The following is a 17,500-nucleotide window of genomic DNA, read 5'->3' on the forward strand; positions in this document are numbered from 1 at the left end:
CGCTAGCTAAGTAGACATTAGGCGTACTCCACGATCTTACACTTCAAAGCCTTCAATAGCCTAGAAACATCTGAAAAAGCAGTAGTGCGGTAATACTGTTGAACTCACTTGCGTTTGCTTCCTTTCTAACTGGAGGAATGCATTTTCAGCCTTCTGCTGCCATCATTAAATATTCAGCTCGAATGCAGCAACAATTCTTCTTTTTAAATCAAATTCAGGAAAAGGATTTCTTGCCAGGAGAAATGTTCTTTATGAAATCTCTTGGTCATTTTGATCCAAATGTATCTACTTTTTCTTGGTAGCATGGCCGAGCGGTCTAAGGCGCTGGATTTAGGCTCCAGTCTCTTTGGAGGCGTGGGTTCGAATCCCACTGCTGCCAGTTTTCAACTTTGAAAGCTCTCAAGTTGCTTTCTGAACATTTTAGTGGTCAGAAGAACTTGCTTTTGATGATGCTCAGAAATGGACTTCTTGGCCTTTAATGAAACTGAACAAACTGTATGAGAAAAGGCTTTTGATGATATTCCCAAGATGTTTTGGCACAGATTAAGCTACCCTGATGCGCTAGCTAAGTAGACATTAGGCGTACTCCACGATCTTGCACTTCAAAGCCTTCAATAGCCTAGGAACATCTGAAAAAGCAGTAGTGCGGTAATACTGTTGAACTCACTTGCGTTTGCTTCCTTTCTAACTGTAGGAATGCATTTTCAGCCTTCTGCTGCTATCATTAAATATTCAGCTCGAATGCAGCAATAATTCTTCTTTTTAAATCAAATACTGGAAAAGGACTTCTTGCCAGGAGAAATGTTCTTTATGAAATCTCTTGGACATTTTGATCCAAAATGATCCACTTTTTCATGGTAGCATGGCCGAGCGGTCTAAGGCGCTGGATTTAGGCTCCAGTCTCTTTGGAGGCGTGGGTTCGAATCCCACTGCTGTCAGTTTTCAACTTTGAAAGCTCTCAAGTTGCTTTCTGAACATTTTAGTGGTCAGAAGAAGTTGCTTTTGATGATGCTCAGAAATGGACTTCTTGGTCTTTTCTGAAACTGAACAAACTGTATGAGAAAAGGCCTTTGATGATATTCCCAAGATGTTTTGGCACAGATTAAGCTACCCTGGTGTGCTAGCTAAGTAGACATTAGGCGCACTCCACGATCTTGCACTTCAAAGCCTTCAATAGCCTAGAAACATCTGAAAAAGCAGTAGTGCGGTAATACTGTTGAACTCACTTGCGTTTGCTTCCTTTCTAACTGGAGGAATGCATTTTCAGCCTTCTGCTGCCATCATTAAATATTCAGCTCGAATGCAGCAACAATTCTTCTTTTTAAATCAAATTCAGGAAAAGGATTTCTTGCCAGGAGAAATGTTCTTTATGAAATCTCTTGGTCATTTTGATCCAAATGTATCTACTTTTTCATGGTAGCATGGCCGAGCGGTCTAAGGCGCTGGATTTAGGCTCCAGTCTCTTTGGAGGCGTGGGTTCGAATCCCACTGCTGCCAGTTTTCAACTTTGAAAGCTCTCAAGTTGCTTTCTGAACATTTTAGTGGTCAGAAGAACTTGCTTTTGATGATGCTCAGAAATGGACTTCTTGGCCTTTAATGAAACTGAACAAACTGTATGAGAAAAGGCTTTTGATGATATTCCCAAGATGTTTTGGCACAGATTAAGCTACCCTGATGCGCTAGCTAAGTAGACATTAGGCGTACTCCACGATCTTGCACTTCAAAGCCTTCAATAGCCTAGGAACATCTGAAAAAGCAGTAGTGCGGTAATACTGTTGAACTCACTTGCGTTTGCTTCCTTTCTAACTGTAGGAATGCATTTTCAGCCTTCTGCTGCTATCATTAAATATTCAGCTCGAATGCAGCAATAATTCTTCTTTTTAAATCAAATACTGGAAAAGGACTTCTTGCCAGGAGAAATGTTCTTTATGAAATCTCTTGGACATTTTGATCCAAAATGATCCACTTTTTCATGGTAGCATGGCCGAGCGGTCTAAGGCGCTGGATTTAGGCTCCAGTCTCTTTGGAGGCGTGGGTTCGAATCCCACTGCTGTCAGTTTTCAACTTTGAAAGCTCTCAAGTTGCTTTCTGAACATTTTAGTGGTCAGAAGAAGTTGCTTTTGATGATGCTCAGAAATGGACTTCTTGGTCTTTTCTGAAACTGAACAAACTGTATGAGAAAAGGCCTTTGATGATATTCCCAAGATGTTTTGGCACAGATTAAGCTACCCTGGTGTGCTAGCTAAGTAGACATTAGGCGCACTCCACGATCTTGCACTTCAAAGCCTTCAATAGCCTAGGAACATCTGAAAAAGCAGTAGTGCGGTAATACTGTTGAACTCACTTGCGTTTGCTTCCTTTCTAACTGGAGGAATGCATTTTCAGCCTTCTGCTGCTATCATTAAATATTCAGCTCAAATGCAGCAATAATTCTTCTTTTTAAATCAAATACTGGAAAAGGACTTCTTGCCAGGAGAAATGTTCTTTATGAAATCTCTTGGACATTTTGATCCAAAATTATCCACTTTTTCATGGTAGCATGGCCGAGCGGTCTAAGGCGCTGGATTTAGGCTCCAGTCTCTTTGGAGGCGTGGGTTCGAATCCCACTGCTGCCAGTTTTCAACTTTGAAAGCTCTCAAGTTGCTTTCTGAACATTTTAGTGGTCAGAAGAAGTTGCTTTTGATGATGCTCAGAAATGGACTTCTTGGCCTTTTCTGAAACTGAACAAACTGTATGAGAAAAGGCTTTTGATAATATTCCCGAGATGTTATGGCACAGATTAAGCTACCCTGATGCGCTAGCTAAGTAGACATTAGGCGTACTCCACGATCTTACACTTCAAAGCCTTCAATAGCCTAGAAACATCTGAAAAAGCAGTAGTGCGGTAATACTGTTGAACTCACTTGCGTTTGCTTCCTTTCTAACTGGAGGAATGCATTTTCAGCCTTCTGCTGCTATCATTAAATATTCAGCTCGAATGCAGCAACAATTCTTCTTTTTAAATCAAATTCAGGAAAAGGATTTCTTGCCAGGAGAAATGTTCTTTATGAAATCTCTTGGTCATTTTGATCCAAATGTATCTACTTTTTCATGGTAGCATGGCCGAGCGGTCTAAGGCGCTGGATTTAGGCTCCAGTCTCTTTGGAGGCGTGGGTTCGAATCCCACTGCTGCCAGTTTTCAACTTTGAAAGCTCTCAAGTTGCTTTCTGAACATTTTAGTGGTCAGAAGAAGTTGCTTTTGATGATGCTCAGAAATGGACTTCTTGGCCTTTTCTGAAACTGAACAAACTGTATGAGAAAAGGCTTTTGATAATATTCCCGAGATGTTATGGCACAGATTAAGCTACCCTGATGCGCTAGCTAAGTAGACATTAGGCGCACTCCACGATCTTGCACTTCAAAGCCTTCAATAGCCTAGGAACATCTGAAAAAGCAGTAGTGCGGTAATACTGTTGAACTCACTTGCGTTTGCTTCCTTTCTAACTGGAGGAATGCATTTTCAGCCTTCTGCTGCTATCATTAAATATTCAGCTCAAATGCAGCAATAATTCTTCTTTTTAAATCAAATACTGGAAAAGGACTTCTTGCCAGGAGAAATGTTCTTTATGAAATCTCTTGGACATTTTGATCCAAAATTATCCACTTTTTCATGGTAGCATGGCCGAGCGGTCTAAGGCGCTGGATTTAGGCTCCAGTCTCTTTGGAGGCGTGGGTTCGAATCCCACTGCTGCCAGTTTTCAACTTTGAAAGCTCTCAAGTTGCTTTCTGAACATTTTAGTGGTCAGAAGAAGTTGCTTTTGATGATGCTCAGAAATGGACTTCTTGGCCTTTTCTGAAACTGAACAAACTGTATGAGAAAAGGCTTTTGATAATATTCCCGAGATGTTATGGCACAGATTAAGCTACCCTGATGCGCTAGCTAAGTAGACATTAGGCGTACTCCACGATCTTACACTTCAAAGCCTTCAATAGCCTAGAAACATCTGAAAAAGCAGTAGTGCGGTAATACTGTTGAACTCACTTGCGTTTGCTTCCTTTCTAACTGGAGGAATGCATTTTCAGCCTTCTGCTGCTATCATTAAATATTCAGCTCGAATGCAGCAACAATTCTTCTTTTTAAATCAAATTCAGGAAAAGGATTTCTTGCCAGGAGAAATGTTCTTTATGTAATCTCTTGGTCATTTTGATCCAAATGTATCTACTTTTTCATGGTAGCATGGCCGAGCGGTCTAAGGCGCTGGATTTAGGCTCCAGTCTCTTTGGAGGCGTGGGTTCGAATCCCACTGCTGCCAGTTTTCAACTTTGAAAGCTCTCAAGTTGCTTTCTGAACATTTTAGTGGTCAGAAGAAGTTGCTTTTGATGATGCTCAGAAATGGACTTTTTGGCCTTTTCTGAAACTGAACAAACTGTATGAGAAAAGGCTTTTGATAATATTCCCAAGATGTTATGGCACAGATTAAGCTACCCTGATGCGCTAGCTAAGTAGACATTAGGCGTACTCCACGATCTTACACTTCAAAGCCTTCAATAGCCTAGAAACATCTGAAAAAGCAGTAGTGCGGTAATACTGTTGAACTCACTTGCGTTTGCTTCCTTTCTAACTGGAGGAATGCATTTTCAGCCTTCTGCTACCATCAATAAATATTCAGCTCGAATGCAGCAACAATTCTTTTTAAATCAAATTCAGGAAAAGGATTTCTTGCCAGGAGAAATGTTCTTTATGAAATCTCTTGGTCATTTTGATCGAAATGTACCTACTTTTTCATGGTAGCATGGCCGAGCGGTCTAAGGCGCTGGATTTAGGCTCCAGTCTCTTTGGAGGCGTGGGTTCGAATCCCACTGCTGCCAGTTTTCAACTTTGAAAGCTCTCAAGTTGCTTTCTGAACATTTTAGTGGTCAGAAGAAGTTGCTTTTGATGATGCTCAGAAATGGACTTCTTGGCCTTTTCTGAAACTGAACAAACTGTATGAGAAAAGGCTTTTGATAATATTCCCAAGATGTTATGGCACAGATTAAGCTACCCTGATGCGCTAGCTAAGTAGACATTAGGCGTACTCCACGATCTTACACTTCAAAGCCTTCAATAGCCTAGAAACATCTGAAAAAGCAGTAGTGCGGTAATACTGTTGAACTCACTTGCGTTTGCTTCCTTTCTAACTGGAGGAATGCATTTTCAGCCTTCTGCTGCCATCATTAAATATTCAGCTCGAATGCAGCAACAATTCTTCTTTTTAAATCAAATTCAGGAAAAGGATTTCTTGCCAGGAGAAATGTTCTTTATGAAATCTCTTGGTCATTTTGATCCAAATGTATCTACTTTTTCTTGGTAGCATGGCCGAGCGGTCTAAGGCGCTGGATTTAGGCTCCAGTCTCTTTGGAGGCGTGGGTTCGAATCCCACTGCTGCCAGTTTTCAACTTTGAAAGCTCTCAAGTTGCTTTCTGAACATTTTAGTGGTCAGAAGAACTTGCTTTTGATGATGCTCAGAAATGGACTTCTTGGCCTTTAATGAAACTGAACAAACTGTATGAGAAAAGGCTTTTGATGATATTCCCAAGATGTTTTGGCACAGATTAAGCTACCCTGATGCGCTAGCTAAGTAGACATTAGGCGTACTCCACGATCTTGCACTTCAAAGCCTTCAATAGCCTAGGAACATCTGAAAAAGCAGTAGTGCGGTAATACTGTTGAACTCACTTGCGTTTGCTTCCTTTCTAACTGTAGGAATGCATTTTCAGCCTTCTGCTGCTATCATTAAATATTCAGCTCGAATGCAGCAATAATTCTTCTTTTTAAATCAAATACTGGAAAAGGACTTCTTGCCAGGAGAAATGTTCTTTATGAAATCTCTTGGACATTTTGATCCAAAATGATCCACTTTTTCATGGTAGCATGGCCGAGCGGTCTAAGGCGCTGGATTTAGGCTCCAGTCTCTTTGGAGGCGTGGGTTCGAATCCCACTGCTGTCAGTTTTCAACTTTGAAAGCTCTCAAGTTGCTTTCTGAACATTTTAGTGGTCAGAAGAAGTTGCTTTTGATGATGCTCAGAAATGGACTTCTTGGTCTTTTCTGAAACTGAACAAACTGTATGAGAAAAGGCCTTTGATGATATTCCCAAGATGTTTTGGCACAGATTAAGCTACCCTGGTGTGCTAGCTAAGTAGACATTAGGCGCACTCCACGATCTTGCACTTCAAAGCCTTCAATAGCCTAGAAACATCTGAAAAAGCAGTAGTGCGGTAATACTGTTGAACTCACTTGCGTTTGCTTCCTTTCTAACTGGAGGAATGCATTTTCAGCCTTCTGCTGCCATCATTAAATATTCAGCTCGAATGCAGCAACAATTCTTCTTTTTAAATCAAATTCAGGAAAAGGATTTCTTGCCAGGAGAAATGTTCTTTATGAAATCTCTTGGTCATTTTGATCCAAATGTATCTACTTTTTCATGGTAGCATGGCCGAGCGGTCTAAGGCGCTGGATTTAGGCTCCAGTCTCTTTGGAGGCGTGGGTTCGAATCCCACTGCTGCCAGTTTTCAACTTTGAAAGCTCTCAAGTTGCTTTCTGAACATTTTAGTGGTCAGAAGAACTTGCTTTTGATGATGCTCAGAAATGGACTTCTTGGCCTTTAATGAAACTGAACAAACTGTATGAGAAAAGGCTTTTGATGATATTCCCAAGATGTTTTGGCACAGATTAAGCTACCCTGATGCGCTAGCTAAGTAGACATTAGGCGTACTCCACGATCTTGCACTTCAAAGCCTTCAATAGCCTAGGAACATCTGAAAAAGCAGTAGTGCGGTAATACTGTTGAACTCACTTGCGTTTGCTTCCTTTCTAACTGTAGGAATGCATTTTCAGCCTTCTGCTGCTATCATTAAATATTCAGCTCGAATGCAGCAATAATTCTTCTTTTTAAATCAAATACTGGAAAAGGACTTCTTGCCAGGAGAAATGTTCTTTATGAAATCTCTTGGACATTTTGATCCAAAATGATCCACTTTTTCATGGTAGCATGGCCGAGCGGTCTAAGGCGCTGGATTTAGGCTCCAGTCTCTTTGGAGGCGTGGGTTCGAATCCCACTGCTGTCAGTTTTCAACTTTGAAAGCTCTCAAGTTGCTTTCTGAACATTTTAGTGGTCAGAAGAAGTTGCTTTTGATGATGCTCAGAAATGGACTTCTTGGTCTTTTCTGAAACTGAACAAACTGTATGAGAAAAGGCCTTTGATGATATTCCCAAGATGTTTTGGCACAGATTAAGCTACCCTGGTGTGCTAGCTAAGTAGACATTAGGCGCACTCCACGATCTTGCACTTCAAAGCCTTCAATAGCCTAGGAACATCTGAAAAAGCAGTAGTGCGGTAATACTGTTGAACTCACTTGCGTTTGCTTCCTTTCTAACTGGAGGAATGCATTTTCAGCCTTCTGCTGCTATCATTAAATATTCAGCTCAAATGCAGCAATAATTCTTCTTTTTAAATCAAATACTGGAAAAGGACTTCTTGCCAGGAGAAATGTTCTTTATGAAATCTCTTGGACATTTTGATCCAAAATTATCCACTTTTTCATGGTAGCATGGCCGAGCGGTCTAAGGCGCTGGATTTAGGCTCCAGTCTCTTTGGAGGCGTGGGTTCGAATCCCACTGCTGCCAGTTTTCAACTTTGAAAGCTCTCAAGTTGCTTTCTGAACATTTTAGTGGTCAGAAGAAGTTGCTTTTGATGATGCTCAGAAATGGACTTCTTGGCCTTTTCTGAAACTGAACAAACTGTATGAGAAAAGGCTTTTGATAATATTCCCGAGATGTTATGGCACAGATTAAGCTACCCTGATGCGCTAGCTAAGTAGACATTAGGCGTACTCCACGATCTTACACTTCAAAGCCTTCAATAGCCTAGAAACATCTGAAAAAGCAGTAGTGCGGTAATACTGTTGAACTCACTTGCGTTTGCTTCCTTTCTAACTGGAGGAATGCATTTTCAGCCTTCTGCTGCTATCATTAAATATTCAGCTCGAATGCAGCAACAATTCTTCTTTTTAAATCAAATTCAGGAAAAGGATTTCTTGCCAGGAGAAATGTTCTTTATGAAATCTCTTGGTCATTTTGATCCAAATGTATCTACTTTTTCATGGTAGCATGGCCGAGCGGTCTAAGGCGCTGGATTTAGGCTCCAGTCTCTTTGGAGGCGTGGGTTCGAATCCCACTGCTGCCAGTTTTCAACTTTGAAAGCTCTCAAGTTGCTTTCTGAACATTTTAGTGGTCAGAAGAAGTTGCTTTTGATGATGCTCAGAAATGGACTTCTTGGCCTTTTCTGAAACTGAACAAACTGTATGAGAAAAGGCTTTTGATAATATTCCCGAGATGTTATGGCACAGATTAAGCTACCCTGATGCGCTAGCTAAGTAGACATTAGGCGCACTCCACGATCTTGCACTTCAAAGCCTTCAATAGCCTAGGAACATCTGAAAAAGCAGTAGTGCGGTAATACTGTTGAACTCACTTGCGTTTGCTTCCTTTCTAACTGGAGGAATGCATTTTCAGCCTTCTGCTGCTATCATTAAATATTCAGCTCAAATGCAGCAATAATTCTTCTTTTTAAATCAAATACTGGAAAAGGACTTCTTGCCAGGAGAAATGTTCTTTATGAAATCTCTTGGACATTTTGATCCAAAATTATCCACTTTTTCATGGTAGCATGGCCGAGCGGTCTAAGGCGCTGGATTTAGGCTCCAGTCTCTTTGGAGGCGTGGGTTCGAATCCCACTGCTGCCAGTTTTCAACTTTGAAAGCTCTCAAGTTGCTTTCTGAACATTTTAGTGGTCAGAAGAAGTTGCTTTTGATGATGCTCAGAAATGGACTTCTTGGCCTTTTCTGAAACTGAACAAACTGTATGAGAAAAGGCTTTTGATAATATTCCCGAGATGTTATGGCACAGATTAAGCTACCCTGATGCGCTAGCTAAGTAGACATTAGGCGTACTCCACGATCTTACACTTCAAAGCCTTCAATAGCCTAGAAACATCTGAAAAAGCAGTAGTGCGGTAATACTGTTGAACTCACTTGCGTTTGCTTCCTTTCTAACTGGAGGAATGCATTTTCAGCCTTCTGCTGCTATCATTAAATATTCAGCTCGAATGCAGCAACAATTCTTCTTTTTAAATCAAATTCAGGAAAAGGATTTCTTGCCAGGAGAAATGTTCTTTATGAAATCTCTTGGTCATTTTGATCCAAATGTTTCTACTTTTTCATGGTAGCATGGCCGAGCGGTCTAAGGCGCTGGATTTAGGCTCCAGTCTCTTTGGAGGCGTGGGTTCGAATCCCACTGCTGCCAGTTTTCAACTTTGAAAGCTCTCAAGTTGCTTTCTGAACATTTTAGTGGTCAGAAGAAGTTGCTTTTGATGATGCTCAGAAATGGACTTCTTGGCCTTTTCTGAAACTGAACAAACTGTATGAGAAAAGGCTTTTGATAATATTCCCAAGATGTTATGGCACAGATTAAGCTACCCTGATGCGCTAGCTAAGTAGACATTAGGCGTACTCCACGATCTTACACTTCAAAGCCTTCAATAGCCTAGAAACATCTGAAAAAGCAGTAGTGCGGTAATACTGTTGAACTCACTTGCGTTTGCGTCCTTTCTAACTGGAGGAATGCATTTTCAGCCTTCTGCTGCCATCATTAAATATTCAGCTCGAATGCAGCAACAATTCTTCTTTTTAAATCAAATTCAGGAAAAGGATTTCTTGCCAGGAGAAATGTTCTTTATGAAATCTCTTGGTCATTTTGATCCAAATGTATCTACTTTTTCATGGTAGCATGGCCGAGCGGTCTAAGGCGCTGGATTTAGGCTCCAGTCTCTTTGGAGGCGTGGGTTCGAATCCCACTGCTGCCAGTTTTCAACTTTGAAAGCTCTCAAGTTGCTTTCTGAACATTTTAGTGGTCAGAAGAAGTTGCTTTTGATGATGCTCAGAAATGGACTTCTTGGCCTTTTCTGAAACTGAACAAACTGTATGAGAAAAGGCCTTTGATGATATTCCCAAGATGTTTTGGCACAGATTAAGCTACCCTGGTGTGCTAGATAAGTAGACATTAGGCGTACTCCACGATCTTACACTTCAAAGCCTTCAATAGCCTAGAAACATCTGAAAAAGCAGTAGTGCGGTAATACTGTTGAACTCACTTGCGTTTGCTTCCTTTCTAACTGGAGGAATGCATTTTCAGCCTTCTGCTGCTATCATTAAATATTCAGCTCGAATGCAGCAACAATTCTTCTTTTTAAATCAAATTCAGGAAAAGGATTTCTTGCCAGGAGAAATGTTCTTTATGTAATCTTTTGGTCATTTTGATCCAAATGTATCTACTTTTTCATGGTAGCATGGCCGAGCGGTCTAAGGCGCTGGATTTAGGCTCCAGTCTCTTTGGAGGCGTGGGTTCGAATCCCACTGCTGCCAGTTTTCAACTTTGAAAGCTCTCAAGTTGCTTTCTGAACATTTTAGTGGTCAGAAGAAGTTGCTTTTGATGATGCTCAGAAATGGACTTCTTGGCCTTTTCTGAAACTGAACAAACTGTATGAGAAAAGGCTTTTGATAATATTCCCAAGATGTTATGGCACAGATTAAGCTACCCTGATGCGCTAGCTAAGTAGACATTAGGCGTACTCCACGATCTTACACTTCAAAGCCTTCAATAGCTTAGAAACATCTGAAAAAGCAGTAGTGCGGTAATACTGTTGAACTCACTTGCGTTTGCTTCCTTTCTAACTGGAGGAATGCATTTTCAGCCTTCTGCTACCATCATTAAATATTCAGCTCGAATGCAGCAACAATTCTTTTTAAATCAAATTCAGGAAAAGGATTTCTTGCCAGGAGAAATGTTCTTTATGAAATCTCTTGGTCATTTTGATCGAAATGTATCTACTTTTTCATGGTAGCATGGCCGAGCGGTCTAAGGCGCTGGATTTAGGCTCCAGTCTCTTTGGAGGCGTGGGTTCGAATCCCACTGCTGCCAGTTTTCAACTTTGAAAGCTCTCAAGTTGCTTTCTGAACATTTTAGTGGTCAGAAGAAGTTGCTTTTGATGATGCTCAGAAATGGACTTCTTGGCCTTTTCTGAAACTGAACAAACTGTATGAGAAAAGGCTTTTGATAATATTCCCAAGATGTTATGGCACAGATTAAGCTACCCTGATGCGCTAGCTAAGTAGACATTAGGCGTACTCCACGATCTTACACTTCAAAGCCTTCAATAGCCTAGAAACATCTGAAAAAGCAGTAGTGCGGTAATACTGTTGAACTCACATGCGTTTGCGTCCTTTCTAACTGGAGGAATGCATTTTCAGCCTTCTGCTGCCATCATTAAATATTCAGCTCGAATGCAGCAACAATTCTTCTTTTTAAATCAAATTCAGGAAAAGGATTTCTTGCCAGGAGAAATGTTCTTTATGAAATCTCTTGGTCATTTTGATCCAAATGTATCTACTTTTTCATGGTAGCATGGCCGAGCGGTCTAAGGCGCTGGATTTAGCCTCCAGTCTCTTTGGAGGCGTGGGTTCGAATCCCACTGCTGCCAGTTTTCAACTTTGAAAGCTCTCAAGTTGCTTTCTGAACATTTTAGTGGTCAGAAGAAGTTGCTTTTGATGATGCTCAGAAATGGACTTCTTGGCCTTTTCTGAAACTGAACAAACTGTATGAGAAAAGGCTTTTGATAATATTCCCAAGATGTTATGGCACAGATTAAGCTACCCTGATGCGCTAGCTAAGTAGACATTAGGCGTACTCCACGATCTTACACTTCAAAGCCTTCAATAGCCTAGAAACATCTGAAAAAGCAGTAGTGCGGTAATACTGTTGAACTCACTTGCGTTTGCTTCCTTTCTAACTGGAGGAATGCATTTTCAGCCTTCTGCTGCCATCATTAAATATTCAGCTCGAATGCAGCAACAATTCTTCTTTTTAAATCAAATTCAGGAAAAGGATTTCTTGCCAGGAGAAATGTTCTTTATGAAATCTCTTGGTCATTTTGATCCAAATGTATCTACTTTTTCATGGTAGCATGGCCGAGCGGTCTAAGGCGCTGGATTTAGGCTCCAGTCTCTTTGGAGGCGTGGGTTCGAATCCCACTGCTGCCAGTTTTCAACTTTGAAAGCTCTCAAGTTGCTTTCTGAACATTTTAGTGGTCAGAAGAAGTTGCTTTTGATGATGCTCAGAAATGGACTTCTTGGCCTTTTCTGAAACTGAACAAACTGTATGAGAAAAGGCTTTTGATAATATTCCCAAGATGTTATGGCACAGATTAAGCTACCCTGATGCGCTAGCTAAGTAGACATTAGGCGTACTCCACGATCTTACACTTCAAAGCCTTCAATAGCCTAGAAACATCTGAAAAAGCAGTAGTGCGGTAATACTGTTGAACTCACTTGCGTTTGCTTCCTTTCTAACTGGAGGAATGCATTTTCAGCCTTCTGCTGCCATCATTAAATATTCAGCTCGAATGCAGCAACAATTCTTCTTTTTAAATCAAATTCAGGAAAAGGATTTCTTGCCAGGAGAAATGTTCTTTATGAAATCTCTTGGTCATTTTGATCCAAATGTATCTACTTTTTCATGGTAGCATGGCCGAGCGGTCTAAGGCGCTGGATTTAGGCTCCAGTCTCTTTGGAGGCGTGGGTTCGAATCCCACTGCTGCCAGTTTTCAACTTTGAAAGCTCTCAAGTTGCTTTCTGAACATTTTAGTGGTCAGAAGAAGTTGCTTTTGATGATGCTCAGAAATGGACTTCTTGGCCTTTTCTGAAACTGAACAAACTGTATGAGAAAAGGCTTTTGATAATATTCCCAAGATGTTATGGCACAGATTAAGCTACCCTGATGCGCTAGCTAAGTAGACATTAGGCGTACTCCACGATCTTACACTTCAAAGCCTTCAATAGCTTAGAAACATCTGAAAAAGCAGTAGTGCGGTAATACTGTTGAACTCACTTGCGTTTGCTTCCTTTCTAACTGGAGGAATGCATTTTCAGCCTTCTGCTGCCATCATTAAATATTCAGCTCGAATGCAGCAACAATTCTTCTTTTTAAATCAAATTCAGGAAAAGGATTTCTTGCCAGGAGAAATGTTCTTTATGAAATCTCTTGGTCATTTTGATCCAAATGTATCTCCTTTTTCATGGTAGCATGGCCGAGCGGTCTAAGGCGCTGGATTTAGCCTCCAGTCTCTTTGGAGGCGTGGGTTCGAATCCCACTGCTGCCAGTTTTCAACTTTGAAAGCTCTCAAGTTGCTTTCTGAACATTTTAGTGGTCAGAAGAAGTTGCTTTTGATGATGCTCAGAAATGGACTTCTTGGCCTTTTCTGAAACTGAACAAACTGTATGAGAAAAGGCTTTTGATAATATTCCCAAGATGTTATGGCACAGATTAAGCTACCCTGATGCGCTAGCTAAGTAGACATTAGGCGTACTCCACGATCTTACACTTCAAAGCCTTCAATAGCCTAGAAACATCTGAAAAAGCAGTAGTGCGGTAATACTGTTGAACTCACTTGCGTTTGCTTCCTTTCTAACTGGAGGAATGCATTTTCAGCCTTCTGCTGCCATCATTAAATATTCAGCTCGAATGCAGCAACAATTCTTCTTTTTAAATCAAATTCAGGAAAAGGATTTCTTGCCAGGAGAAATGTTCTTTATGAAATCTCTTGGTCATTTTGATCCAAATGTATCTACTTTTTCATGGTAGCATGGCCGAGCGGTCTAAGGCGCTGGATTTAGGCTCCAGTCTCTTTGGAGGCGTGGGTTCGAATCCCACTGCTGCCAGTTTTCAACTTTGAAAGCTCTCAAGTTGCTTTCTGAACATTTTAGTGGTCAGAAGAACTTGCTTTTGATGATGCTCAGAAATGGACTTCTTGGCCTTTAATGAAACTGAACAAACTGTATGAGAAAAGGCTTTTGATGATATTCCCAAGATGTTTTGGCACAGATTAAGCTACCCTGATGCGCTAGCTAAGTAGACATTAGGCGTACTCCACGATCTTGCACTTCAAAGCCTTCAATAGCCTAGGAACATCTGAAAAAGCAGTAGTGCGGTAATACTGTTGAACTCACTTGCGTTTGCTTCCTTTCTAACTGTAGGAATGCATTTTCAGCCTTCTGCTGCTATCATTAAATATTCAGCTCGAATGCAGCAATAATTCTTCTTTTTAAATCAAATACTGGAAAAGGACTTCTTGCCAGGAGAAATGTTCTTTATGAAATCTCTTGGACATTTTGATCCAAAATGATCCACTTTTTCATGGTAGCATGGCCGAGCGGTCTAAGGCGCTGGATTTAGGCTCCAGTCTCTTTGGAGGCGTGGGTTCGAATCCCACTGCTGTCAGTTTTCAACTTTGAAAGCTCTCAAGTTGCTTTCTGAACATGTTAGTGGTCAGAAGAAGTTGCTTTTGATGATGCTCAGAAATGGACTTCTTGGTCTTTTCTGAAACTGAACAAACTGTATGAGAAAAGGCCTTTGATGATATTCCCAAGATGTTTTGGCACAGATTAAGCTACCCTGGTGTGCTAGCTAAGTAGACATTAGGCGCACTCCACGATCTTGCACTTCAAAGCCTTCAATAGCCTAGAAACATCTGAAAAAGCAGTAGTGCGGTAATACTGTTGAACTCACTTGCGTTTGCTTCCTTTCTAACTGGAGGAATGCATTTTCAGCCTTCTGCTGCCATCATTAAATATTCAGCTCGAATGCAGCAACAATTCTTCTTTTTAAATCAAATTCAGGAAAAGGATTTCTTGCCAGGAGAAATGTTCTTTATGAAATCTCTTGGTCATTTTGATCCAAATGTATCTACTTTTTCATGGTAGCATGGCCGAGCGGTCTAAGGCGCTGGATTTAGGCTCCAGTCTCTTTGGAGGCGTGGGTTCGAATCCCACTGCTGCCAGTTTTCAACTTTGAAAGCTCTCAAGTTGCTTTCTGAACATTTTAGTGGTCAGAAGAACTTGCTTTTGATGATGCTCAGAAATGGACTTCTTGGCCTTTAATGAAACTGAACAAACTGTATGAGAAAAGGATTTTGATGATATTCCCAAGATGTTTTGGCACAGATTAAGCTACCCTGATGCGCTAGCTAAGTAGACATTAGGCGTACTCCACGATCTTGCACTTCAAAGCCTTCAATAGCCTAGGAACATCTGAAAAAGCAGTAGTGCGGTAATACTGTTGAACTCACTTGCGTTTGCTTCCTTTCTAACTGTAGGAATGCATTTTCAGCCTTCTGCTGCTATCATTAAATATTCAGCTCGAATGCAGCAATAATTCTTCTTTTTAAATCAAATACTGGAAAAGGATTTCTTGCCAGGAGAAATGTTCTTTATGAAATCTCTTGGACATTTTGATCCAAAATGATCCACTTTTTCATGGTAGCATGGCCGAGCGGTCTAAGGCGCTGGATTTAGGCTCCAGTCTCTTTGGAGGCGTGGGTTCGAATCCCACTGCTGTCAGTTTTCAACTTTGAAAGCTCTCAAGTTGCTTTCTGAACATTTTAGTGGTCAGAAGAAGTTGCTTTTGATGATGCTCAGAAATGGACTTCTTGGTCTTTTCTGAAACTGAACAAACTGTATGAGAAAAGGCCTTTGATGATATTCCCAAGATGTTTTGGCACAGATTTAGCTACCCTGGTGTGCTAGCTAAGTAGACATTAGGCGCACTCCACGATCTTGCACTTCAAAGCCTTCAATAGCCTAGGAACATCTGAAAAAGCAGTAGTGCGGTAATACTGTTGAACTCACTTGCGTTTGCTTCCTTTCTAACTGGAGGAATGCATTTTCAGCCTTCTGCTGCTATCATTAAATATTCAGCTCAAATGCAGCAATAATTCTTCTTTTTAAATCAAATACTGGAAAAGGACTTCTTGCCAGGAGAAATGTTCTTTATGAAATCTCTTGGACATTTTGATCCAAAATTATCCACTTTTTCATGGTAGCATGGCCGAGCGGTCTAAGGCGCTGGATTAAGGCTCCAGTCTCTTTGGAGGCGTGGGTTCGTATCCCACTGCTGCCAGTTTTCAACTTTGAAAGCTCTCAAGTTGCTTTCTGAACATTTTAGTGGTCAGAAGAAGTTGCTTTTGATGATGCTCAGAAATGGACTTCTTGGCCTTTTCTGAAACTGAACAAACTGTATGAGAAAAGGCTTTTGATAATATTCCCAAGATGTTATGGCACAGATTAAGCTACCCTGATGCGCTAGCTAAGTAGACATTAGGCGTACTCCACGATCTTGCACTTCAAAGCCTTCAATAGCCTAGGAACATCTGAAAAAGCAGTAGTGCGGTAATACTGTTGAACTCACTTGCGTTTGCTTCCTTTCTAACTGTAGGAATGCATTTTCAGCCTTCTGCTGCTATCATTAAATATTCAGCTCGAATGCAGCAATAATTCTTCTTTTTAAATCAAATACTGGAAAAGGACTTCTTGCCAGGAGAAATGTTCTTTATGAAATCTCTTGGACATTTTGATCCAAAATTATCCACTTTTTCATGGTAGCATAGCCGAGCGGTCTAAGGCGCTGGATTAAGGCTCCAGTCTCTTTGGAGGCGTGGGTTCGATTCCCACTGCTGCCAGTTTTCAACTTTGAAAGCTCTCAAGTTGCTTTCTGAACATTTTAGTGGTCAGAAGAAGTTGCTTATGATGATGCTCAGAAATTGACTTCTTGGCCTTTTCTGAAACTGAATAAACTGTATGAGAAAAGGCTTTTGATGATATTCCCAAGATGTTTTGGCACAGATTAAGCTACCCTGATGCGCTAGCTAAGTAGACATTAGGCACACTCCACGATCTTGCACTTCAAAGCCTTCAATAGCCTAGGAACATCTGAAAAAGCAGTAGTGCGGTAATACTGTTGAACTCACTTGCGTTTGCTTCCTTTCTAACTGGAGGAATGCATTTTCAGCCTTCTGCTGCCATCATTAAATATTCAGCTCGAATGCAGCAACAATTCTTCTTTTTAAATCAAATACTGGAAAAGGACTTCTTGCCAGGAGAAATGTTCTTTATGAAATCTCTTGGACATTTTGATTCAAAATTATCCACTTTTTCATGGTAGCATGGCCGAGCGGTCTAAGGCGCTGGATTAAGGCTCCAGTCTCTTTGGAGGCGTGGGTTCGAATCCCACTGCTGCCAGTTTTCAACTTTGAAAGCTCTCAAGTTGCTTTCTGAACATTTTAGTGGTCAGAAGAAGTTGCTTTTGATGATGCTCAGAAATGGACTTCTTGGCCTTTTCTGAAACTGAACAAACTGTATGAGAAAAGGCCTTTGATGATATTCCCAAGATGTTTTGGCACAGATTAAGCTACCCTGGTGTGCTAGATAAGTAGACATTAGGCGCACTCCACGATCTTGCACTTCAAAGCCTTCAATAGCCTAGGAACATCTGAAAAAGCAGTAGTGCGGTAATACTGTTGAACTCACTTGCGTTTGCTTCCTTTCTAACTGGAGGAATGCATTTTCAGCCTTCTGCTGCCATCATTAAATATTCAG

The 17,500-nt window shown here is 40.9% G+C and overlaps 26 non-coding genes across 26 annotated transcripts; all 26 read left to right on the plus strand.

The window, feature by feature from the left end:
* Nucleotides 1-297: 297 nt before the first annotated feature.
* On the plus strand, nucleotides 298-379 carry TRNAL-UAG (transfer RNA leucine (anticodon UAG)). Its single transcript has one exon. It is a non-coding gene; the product is annotated as a tRNA-Leu (tRNA).
* Nucleotides 380-856: 477 nt separating this feature from the next.
* TRNAL-UAG (transfer RNA leucine (anticodon UAG)) lies at nucleotides 857-938 on the plus strand. The gene has a single exon. It is a non-coding gene; the product is annotated as a tRNA-Leu (tRNA).
* A 477-nt stretch (nucleotides 939-1,415) lies between these two features.
* Nucleotides 1,416-1,497, plus strand: TRNAL-UAG (transfer RNA leucine (anticodon UAG)). Its single transcript has one exon. It is a non-coding gene; the product is annotated as a tRNA-Leu (tRNA).
* Nucleotides 1,498-1,974: 477 nt separating this feature from the next.
* Nucleotides 1,975-2,056, plus strand: TRNAL-UAG (transfer RNA leucine (anticodon UAG)). Its single transcript has one exon. It is a non-coding gene; the product is annotated as a tRNA-Leu (tRNA).
* Nucleotides 2,057-2,533: 477 nt separating this feature from the next.
* Nucleotides 2,534-2,615, plus strand: TRNAL-UAG (transfer RNA leucine (anticodon UAG)). The gene has a single exon. It is a non-coding gene; the product is annotated as a tRNA-Leu (tRNA).
* Nucleotides 2,616-3,092: 477 nt separating this feature from the next.
* TRNAL-UAG (transfer RNA leucine (anticodon UAG)) lies at nucleotides 3,093-3,174 on the plus strand. The gene has a single exon. It is a non-coding gene; the product is annotated as a tRNA-Leu (tRNA).
* Nucleotides 3,175-3,651: 477 nt separating this feature from the next.
* TRNAL-UAG (transfer RNA leucine (anticodon UAG)) lies at nucleotides 3,652-3,733 on the plus strand. The gene has a single exon. It is a non-coding gene; the product is annotated as a tRNA-Leu (tRNA).
* A 477-nt stretch (nucleotides 3,734-4,210) lies between these two features.
* On the plus strand, nucleotides 4,211-4,292 carry TRNAL-UAG (transfer RNA leucine (anticodon UAG)). Its single transcript has one exon. It is a non-coding gene; the product is annotated as a tRNA-Leu (tRNA).
* A 474-nt stretch (nucleotides 4,293-4,766) lies between these two features.
* Nucleotides 4,767-4,848, plus strand: TRNAL-UAG (transfer RNA leucine (anticodon UAG)). Its single transcript has one exon. It is a non-coding gene; the product is annotated as a tRNA-Leu (tRNA).
* Nucleotides 4,849-5,325: 477 nt separating this feature from the next.
* On the plus strand, nucleotides 5,326-5,407 carry TRNAL-UAG (transfer RNA leucine (anticodon UAG)). Its single transcript has one exon. It is a non-coding gene; the product is annotated as a tRNA-Leu (tRNA).
* Nucleotides 5,408-5,884: 477 nt separating this feature from the next.
* Nucleotides 5,885-5,966, plus strand: TRNAL-UAG (transfer RNA leucine (anticodon UAG)). The gene has a single exon. It is a non-coding gene; the product is annotated as a tRNA-Leu (tRNA).
* A 477-nt stretch (nucleotides 5,967-6,443) lies between these two features.
* TRNAL-UAG (transfer RNA leucine (anticodon UAG)) lies at nucleotides 6,444-6,525 on the plus strand. The gene has a single exon. It is a non-coding gene; the product is annotated as a tRNA-Leu (tRNA).
* A 477-nt stretch (nucleotides 6,526-7,002) lies between these two features.
* On the plus strand, nucleotides 7,003-7,084 carry TRNAL-UAG (transfer RNA leucine (anticodon UAG)). The gene has a single exon. It is a non-coding gene; the product is annotated as a tRNA-Leu (tRNA).
* Nucleotides 7,085-7,561: 477 nt separating this feature from the next.
* TRNAL-UAG (transfer RNA leucine (anticodon UAG)) lies at nucleotides 7,562-7,643 on the plus strand. Its single transcript has one exon. It is a non-coding gene; the product is annotated as a tRNA-Leu (tRNA).
* A 477-nt stretch (nucleotides 7,644-8,120) lies between these two features.
* Nucleotides 8,121-8,202, plus strand: TRNAL-UAG (transfer RNA leucine (anticodon UAG)). Its single transcript has one exon. It is a non-coding gene; the product is annotated as a tRNA-Leu (tRNA).
* Nucleotides 8,203-8,679: 477 nt separating this feature from the next.
* On the plus strand, nucleotides 8,680-8,761 carry TRNAL-UAG (transfer RNA leucine (anticodon UAG)). The gene has a single exon. It is a non-coding gene; the product is annotated as a tRNA-Leu (tRNA).
* Nucleotides 8,762-9,238: 477 nt separating this feature from the next.
* Nucleotides 9,239-9,320, plus strand: TRNAL-UAG (transfer RNA leucine (anticodon UAG)). Its single transcript has one exon. It is a non-coding gene; the product is annotated as a tRNA-Leu (tRNA).
* A 477-nt stretch (nucleotides 9,321-9,797) lies between these two features.
* TRNAL-UAG (transfer RNA leucine (anticodon UAG)) lies at nucleotides 9,798-9,879 on the plus strand. The gene has a single exon. It is a non-coding gene; the product is annotated as a tRNA-Leu (tRNA).
* Nucleotides 9,880-10,356: 477 nt separating this feature from the next.
* Nucleotides 10,357-10,438, plus strand: TRNAL-UAG (transfer RNA leucine (anticodon UAG)). Its single transcript has one exon. It is a non-coding gene; the product is annotated as a tRNA-Leu (tRNA).
* A 474-nt stretch (nucleotides 10,439-10,912) lies between these two features.
* Nucleotides 10,913-10,994, plus strand: TRNAL-UAG (transfer RNA leucine (anticodon UAG)). Its single transcript has one exon. It is a non-coding gene; the product is annotated as a tRNA-Leu (tRNA).
* Nucleotides 10,995-12,030: 1,036 nt separating this feature from the next.
* On the plus strand, nucleotides 12,031-12,112 carry TRNAL-UAG (transfer RNA leucine (anticodon UAG)). Its single transcript has one exon. It is a non-coding gene; the product is annotated as a tRNA-Leu (tRNA).
* Nucleotides 12,113-12,589: 477 nt separating this feature from the next.
* TRNAL-UAG (transfer RNA leucine (anticodon UAG)) lies at nucleotides 12,590-12,671 on the plus strand. The gene has a single exon. It is a non-coding gene; the product is annotated as a tRNA-Leu (tRNA).
* A 1,036-nt stretch (nucleotides 12,672-13,707) lies between these two features.
* On the plus strand, nucleotides 13,708-13,789 carry TRNAL-UAG (transfer RNA leucine (anticodon UAG)). Its single transcript has one exon. It is a non-coding gene; the product is annotated as a tRNA-Leu (tRNA).
* Nucleotides 13,790-14,266: 477 nt separating this feature from the next.
* TRNAL-UAG (transfer RNA leucine (anticodon UAG)) lies at nucleotides 14,267-14,348 on the plus strand. The gene has a single exon. It is a non-coding gene; the product is annotated as a tRNA-Leu (tRNA).
* Nucleotides 14,349-14,825: 477 nt separating this feature from the next.
* On the plus strand, nucleotides 14,826-14,907 carry TRNAL-UAG (transfer RNA leucine (anticodon UAG)). The gene has a single exon. It is a non-coding gene; the product is annotated as a tRNA-Leu (tRNA).
* A 477-nt stretch (nucleotides 14,908-15,384) lies between these two features.
* TRNAL-UAG (transfer RNA leucine (anticodon UAG)) lies at nucleotides 15,385-15,466 on the plus strand. The gene has a single exon. It is a non-coding gene; the product is annotated as a tRNA-Leu (tRNA).
* The last annotated feature ends 2,034 nt before the right edge of the window (nucleotides 15,467-17,500 follow it).

The sequence above is a fragment of the Eleutherodactylus coqui genome, chromosome 13 (assembly GCF_035609145.1).
Source record: "Eleutherodactylus coqui strain aEleCoq1 chromosome 13, aEleCoq1.hap1, whole genome shotgun sequence".
In the NCBI taxonomy this organism is placed as follows: domain Eukaryota; kingdom Metazoa; phylum Chordata; class Amphibia; order Anura; family Eleutherodactylidae; genus Eleutherodactylus; species Eleutherodactylus coqui.